This window comes from Chrysochloris asiatica, unplaced genomic scaffold (assembly GCF_000296735.1).
Source record: "Chrysochloris asiatica unplaced genomic scaffold, ChrAsi1.0 scaffold00082, whole genome shotgun sequence".
In the NCBI taxonomy this organism is placed as follows: domain Eukaryota; kingdom Metazoa; phylum Chordata; class Mammalia; order Afrosoricida; family Chrysochloridae; genus Chrysochloris; species Chrysochloris asiatica.
In genome coordinates this window covers 9,207,985-9,215,727 of record NW_006408600.1, presented here as the reverse complement: position 1 = coordinate 9,215,727, position 7,743 = coordinate 9,207,985, and the positions used below count along the sequence as shown (strand labels likewise).

Here is a 7,743-nt window from a genome sequence, read left to right as displayed (position 1 = left end):
ATTAACATTACTAGTAAACAATTCAGGAAGAGATATGAGGCACAAACTCTTAGTAAAATATGACACAGGAAGAGCAATAATGTTGTTGTTTAACTTGTCATAATGTTACTAATATACAAAGACAACAAACTTTTCAAACATCCTCTTTCCTAAGTTTCTGGCAATAGCTTTATGTAACAAGACACAGCATACCAGGCCTGCCACTCAACTTAAATATGGTAATTCTCAGCTTCAATATGAAGCTGTAAAAAAAAAAAAAAAGCAACAAAACAATCAAAAACCTGCTTTTTACATGCTAAATTTCTCAGCAAGTATGCCATTCAACACAGAAATGAATGTAACATAGCAAGAATAAGAAGTTACAAAAGCTAAACTTGCAGCCTAAACAAAATGCATAGAAAAATAAAATAACTATCACTGGTTACATAACTGGTGAAAATTTCACAGTATAAAACATGTATTTTAGAATTTTGTAACTATCAAGTTCAAAAAGTACCAGTGTCTATTTGCAACTATTATTCTTCAAGGTCAAAGTGTAGTCAAAATTAATTCAAATGACATAGCACATTCTGATGCTAAAAAATATCCCGTATTATTGAAGTGGAGGTAAATTTCCAAGACTTTGGGGCTTTCCTATGCTGCAAAGGGCTGTTTCTTGGGTTCCTTCAAATCAGCACGGACAGAGTCCCAGGATGCCACTCAGCTCAGTAAAGAGCTAGACTGCTTGTGTCCAGCTCCAACCTTCCCAGGAAGCATGGCTGCTGCACCCATAAAAATAGGATGTGTGAAGGTCAAAAGCACACTGGTCCACTAGCTAAAGAGATAGAAACTACCCTCCCACTCCCTAAAAGCTCTTTTCCCTGGTAAATAAAAGCATAGCAGGGAAAAAATAAAATACATTTAGCTACAGAGCAAGGATTTGATATATCAGTGTAATCCCTAGTTCCAAATATTAGCTAGAGTCATGTGGAGATTTCTGAGCACATCTAGAAGACGTGTCCGGTTTCAATTTCTGTTATTTATAATTAGATACCCTAGTAAAGAATCCAATGGAGTCCTGTTGTGGCGCTGTGGGTTAATGCGCCAGACTGCAAAGCTGTTTGAACTCCAAGGTCGTTGGTTTAAGCTCATCAGTTGCTCCTTGGAAACCCTATACAGGGTCGCTATGGGTCGGAACCATCTTGATGGCACTTAACAACAACAACAACAGTAAAGAAAACACACTTTATCCCCAAGCATCTGTACCACTAATATGACTGCAGTGTACTGTCTCCCAGAGCTATTAAGTGCTAGAAGAGAAAAAAAGATGTTCAAGCAGCAGGCAGCGATTCTGGCCCTTTCACACAGCGGCATCTGAGTGGTTATAATTTTAAAAACAAGAAAACTTATGCATTTCAGTAAATATGTCATATTTACCACAGTTGAAATTTCTTTAGACATTGCACTTTCTTTTTAAGGAAATCCTGATTTTTCCTGACATTATGGCTAGTCAGGACTCAAACTAGCAGCCTTCTACTTTTTCTTATTGCGCTTCTTATGTTTCTTTTTCTTCTTTCCTTTTTCTGTTGCTTTTTCTCATTCTTCACTGCTTTTCTTCTTTTTTGCTCGTACCTCCTCAGTCTAATCAGATTCTGACAAGGACTCAGATGATAAAAGGTTGATCTTCAGTATACATTTTTCTTTTTTTGCCAAGTCCTTTCAGGTCCTTTTTTCTCAGTTGCATCCTTTGATTACTTTTTTTTCTTAAAACTATTCTTATTGTCTGACTCATGGAACTTTCTGAAGATTTATGTGAACGGTTCTTTTTTTTTTTTCTTTTTCTTTTTCTTTGTTTTTCATCCTCATCTTCAGAATCCAAAGAACTGCTGGAAGAATCAGAGCTTGATGATGAAGAAGATGAATACCTGACAGATTTCTTCTTCTTTTGTCTTTTTTAAAATGAGCTCTCACTTCCAGTTAACAGTTTCTCCCTGTGCTTTTCTAGTTCTTTCTTTCAGTTCTCATTCATTTTTTCTTCAAATTCAGCCAATGCCTTCAAGCCTTTTTTTTTTTTTTCTAGTTTCTCTTTTACTTCTCCCCAGGTGGGCCTTGGTCAATTCCGATAATCTTCTATCATTGGCCCTGAAGACTGGACTGGACCCCTTGATCTGGCTATTGCTATTGAGTTCATATAGGCTGCCTGATTGTCCTGCTTCCCCATAGTGCCAAGGATGTGATGAGTGCACAGTCAGATAGCGAAGCTGACCAGGGCTTTTTCTTCTTTCTTGTCTTCAATAACAAGAACCACTTTCTTCCTGTGTGATTGTTCTTAATGTCATCCCATGACTCCTTTAGTCTTTGGTAATTTGGGGTCTAATGAATCAAATCTGTTCTTCAGGCAATCTCTAATTTCAGGTGGGATATGTTCAAGGTCATGTTTTGGTTCTCATGGTCTTGTTTTCATTTTCTCCAGCTTCAGCCTGAACTTGCATATGAACAATTGATGGTCTGTTCCACAGTTTGCCCCTGGCCTGTTTTGGCTGATGATATGGAGCTTTTCCACTGTCTCTTTCCACAAATGTAGTCAATTTGATTTCTGTATATTGCATCAGGTGAGGTCCAAATGTATAGTCATTTTTTATGTTGTTCAAAAAAGGTGAAAATATTGAAAGTATCAGGAACTGAAAGAAAAGAAAAGAAAAGAAAAAAAAGGCTTGGAAGAAATACAGCCAGATTGCTCATTAGAAGCAAGGATGGAGAGACTTTGTGTCTTGCACTTTGGACACATTTTCATGTGGGTCCAGTCCCTGGAGAAGTATATCATGCTTGCTAAAGTGGAGAGTCAATGAAAAAGAGGACGACCCCAGCAAGATGAATTGCTGATAACAGTGGCAACACCAATCAGCTCAAACTAAACAATTGTAATAATGGCGCAGGAATGGGCAGTGTTTGACTTCATTGTGCATAGGGTGACTGTGTGTGCACTGGATGACATTTAAACACAACATAACTCTGTGAAATACATGTCTAATCAATGGTTAAATTAAAATTTACTTAAGTTTGAGTGATTTCATGCTATAATTATCCTCCTATCATATTGCATGTTTCCATTCAGTTCATTTTTATTGTTGCTGATAATATTGATCACTCCTGTGTTTCTCCTTACTCCGCATATCTCACAATATTCAAGTTTCCGTTGTTCACTCTTCAGCTGCCAATGCCATATAAATCTTTTGCAGTATTGTTCTAGTTTGAGGTTGTGTTAAAAGATAAGGAATAAGTATTGATATAATTGTGTTCTTAAGTCTATAAAATATCTGCTTTATGGGAATTGTTGAATGTGTTCATGATCCTGATTTCTCTATATAAATTTTTTTACTGAATATTGAAAGAAGCATTAGGGAAATTGAGTATTAATAATACATGTTTTATAGACATTTCTTTACTTGAAGTGGCATTTATCTAAAACCAACAAAAGTGAAACAGAAGCCTATTAAATTAAGAAGCTTTCCCATGTTCATGTGGGCAGGAAATGACAGAATTTGGTGTTGAACACAAGATCAAACTTTGAAACTTGTAAACTTCCCATCATTTTCAGTGTCTGGGTAAATAAATCAAGAACTGAAGTATAATATTAAAAAGGAAAAGGACTTTCCTATCATTAATAAGGTAGCATTGCCACACTTCTACCAGTCCTCTCTGCAACCAATCTGAAAAAAATTGTTGGCACAATAGTTTTTACAAAGATATATCTAAGGCTTGAAGGAGAGTACACTACAGTGCTGTAATGAAGTTCAATCCCTGTTCCTTTCAGTATAAGTATAGGAAACTAGGAGTCCTGGTGTAGCACTATAGGGTAAACACTGGATCGCAAGGTCAGTTTGAACCACAAGCTTCTCCTCAGAAACCCTATACAGGATAGCTACAAATTGGAATCAATTCAACAGCACTTTAACAACAACAACAAACTATTGTACAAGCCAGTGAGAGTTTGCTAACAATGATATTTTATTTGTCCATACCCTCACAAGTAGCACACATATTTTACATAACGGGGATATGAGATTGCCTCTTTCATGGGGGATACTTTATGGTGTAGTGGTTACGAGTTGGACTGCTATCCTCATGGTCAACAGTTCAAAACTACCAGCTGTTCCACAGGAGGAAAATGGGGCTTTATGTTCCCATAAAGATTTACAGCCCAGTCAGAACTGACTCCACAGAACACCACTACCACCACACCCATATAAGTTTAGAACAAAGTCAGTTCAGATGTTCTAAAACCAAAAAGGCATGTGCACTGTGATTCCTACCACAAATTGTTGTTATTGTTTTCAAGTGCCACTGAATCAGTTCTGATTCATGATAATCTTTTATAGGATCTTGGAAGCTTTTAAAAAAATCTTTGTGGGAGCAGAAAGCCTCATCTTTCTCTTACAGAATGACTTGGTGGGCTTGAACCACAGACCTTGTGGTGTACATTTAAGTGCTTATCTTTGGACCCACCATGTTCTCTCTACTACAAATAGAATTCTGTCAAATGAACAGAAATACATTTTCCCATCATTTGGGAGAGTAACAGCCCAAATTAGAGTGTACCATTTCCAAAGTTATAGGACGAAAACCCTTTCTTTTATGTTCCTTTTTCAAAACTTTTTTTTGTGAATGGTGTGAAAATTTACGCACAAGATCATCAACAAATCATACACTTTGTTTCATCTCAATTACTACAATCCCTTCCATGCAACAACAGTTACCAGGCTTCCTCCCTGTGATTCCTATCTGAATTACACCTACCTAGCTGGAAGGATTACTAAGCTTGTAGTTACAACCTAACCTATGGTCAGATTCCTTTCTGTTCTGTTTCTGTATTTCATCTCCTCTTTTTTAAGACACTGCACAGAATGGGATAGGAACCACCTTACTCCTACTATAACATCATGTTAAATTAACTGATGTAACACCTTCAGAGACCTTAGTTTCAAATAAGAACATACTTATATGGTTTAGATATCGATCTATCTTACAGAGGAATAAAATGTGATCCATAGCAGAAGGCAAGCATCTAATTAAGTACAAAATATTATCTCTAAATTGTTCATTTATAATAATTTCAACAAACTTGTAGCATAGTGGTTACAAATCGGGCTGATAACCTCAAGGTCAGCAGTTCGAAACTACCTGCAGTTCTGAGGGAGAAAGTTGAGGCTTTCTGCTCCATAAAGATCTGCAGCCTTGGAAACCCTGTGCAGGGTCACTATGAATCAGAACCGATTCTACGGTACTTAACATCAACATCCTATACATCAGCCTCCCTGGGTAGCCAAAATAATTAAGTGGAAAGCTACTACTTAAAGACTGGTGGTTCAAATCCACCCATGATTCTCACCTCAAAAGAAAGTCCTGGTGATATACTTCCAAAAGATCCTAATTACTGAAAACCCTAGAGAGTGCAGTTCTACTCTTGAAACATACAGGATTACCATAAATTGACATTGACTTGATGGCAGCTACTTGTTCTTTTTTTTTTTTTTTTTAATTGCCTACATTGTTGTTGTTGTTATGTACCTTTGAGATGGTTCTGACTCATAGCAAACCTGTACAGGGTTTCTGAGCAGGGGCTGATGGATTTGAACCACCAACCTTGTGGTTAGCAGGCCAGTGATTATCCTTCAATGCCTCACCATGACTCCATAGAAGATGTTATTCAAAGCATATGAAAAATGAAAACACGAATTATATACAGATTCTCCCTCAAGGACCTCCAAGATTAACAGGAGAATGAAGACTAGTACACAGATGAGACAGGGAGAATTTAAAAGATGTTCATAAATAACTACAATATACAATAGGTGCTTCAGTTTTCCATAATAGAGAAATCTGCTTAGGGAAAGTATTGTTATTAAAGAGATTTAAAAAAAATTTCTATTTGCTGATTTCCTGAGTTTGAATATTTTATTCAGAGCACAATATTTATTTCTCAACAAATTTGTGCCGCTCTTTGTGCTTGGCATTATAAATACAAAGAGAATTAGACCAAGTCCCATACCACAAGGAGACAAGGTTTAGGATAGACAATTCAGTGATGTCTTATAAAATACTATTAGCTCTAGGATAGAATTAAGTAAAGAGTATCCCTAGGGCTGAGCAAAAAGAGAGGTCACGTCTTCCTTTGAGAAGGGGAGGAGAGGTTAGGCAGATTTCATACATGTGGTGAATTTATATTTTACTTTCTACACTGCAAACATTTATTTAGCACTAATCCACTGCCAGTTTCTGTACTTGACACCCAGAACACCAAGAGGATTATACACAGTATAGAAATAAAGATATTAAAATGACATGAAAAGTTACAAGGTCTAGTTATATATTTATTTCTTTCAGTTAAACCCTTAACATTGATAATAAAAAGCAATCTGAAGTCTATACCAAGGAGCTCTGGTAGCATAGTGGTTACGAGTCGGGCTGCCAACCTCAAGGTCAGCAGGAGAAAGATGAGGCATTCTGCTCCCCTAAAGGTTACAGCCTCGGAAACCCTGTGCAGGTTCACTATGAGTCAGAACCGACTCCTCAGTACTTAACAACAAACCAAGTATTTTCTCTTCATCATACATTTTAAAAAGCTTTTTAATGTGAATTAAGTGAAGGTTTACAGACAAAATCATCAGTTTCACATTCAACAAATCATACACTTTGTTTCATGTCAATGATTGCAATCCCCTCCATGAAGCAACAGTTACCCTGCTTCCTCCCTGTGGTTTCTATTCTCATTCCATCTATCTTTCCATGCCTTCTTCAATTTTATCCTTAGGAAAATGTTATCCTTTTGATTCTGAGTGATTGCCCATTCCATGGTGAGCATATCTTACTAGTGCTATGGTCCCCCAACCCCACCTCAATATACCCATCTACTAATTGGCCATGAGGTTGAGTTTCTTTCCATACCTGAAGTGTGGTAGAGGGCCATAGTTCATGTTCTTCTGGTATCTTTCTGACTAGTAAGCCCAGTCTCTGTTTTTAATGAATAATTTTGTGTTTTGTTCCACATTTTCTCACACTATATCTGGGACCTTCTAATGTTATCCTTTTAGAGCAGTTGGTAGAGGTAGCCAGTTACTCATCTAGTTCTTCTGGTCTATGAGTCATGGAAACTTGATGTTCACATGCTCCATTAATCCATTGGACTAATTGATTCTAAGCATCTTTAATTCTCATCACTCTTCTGTACATGGAGAGACCAATAGCTACACTTTAGATGGTGCTCGTGAGCTCGTGTGTGTGTGTGTGATGCGACTGTATCAGTTGTATATTTGAAACTCAAAAAGGAAACAACTGTGTTCCAACAGCTAGATATGCAGGTTCAAAAAATGAAGGTATTTTTAACTGCCACATTCACTCGGAAGCCCATTCATCTCCTTTGGCATGCCAAAGTCTAGCACATGTTCTGCTTAGCTAGATAATAAAGTGGCAAACATGCGGCACCACCGACATCACAGGACAGTTGTCTATAAAACTAGATTTCTGACTCTGGGCTCCAGCTTCATTCTCTTACAGGTCATCATCCTCGTCCAGGGAAGCAGTTTTCTGTGCAACCTCTAAATCATGCTCATATTGTGCTGCCAAAGTTGGGTCCATGACAACATCTGGTGGGGTGAGAGCAGGCATTGCAACAAACTCCAAATTAGGATCTCTAATTAGAGAAAGCGCTTTCCAAAGTTGTAGTTACTTTTTGCAGAAATGTCATAGTACTAAAGATTCTTCTTT

General features: G+C 37.3%; 1 protein-coding gene and 1 pseudogene across 1 annotated transcript in view; both read right to left on the bottom strand.

The window, feature by feature from the left end:
• HCN1 (hyperpolarization activated cyclic nucleotide-gated potassium channel 1) overlaps positions 1-7,743 on the bottom strand; it is a 689,786-nt gene that overhangs the window by 607,607 nt on the left and 74,436 nt on the right. The gene's annotated exons all lie outside the window — the stretch shown is intronic.
• LOC102826005 lies at positions 1,486-2,200 on the bottom strand (annotated as a pseudogene).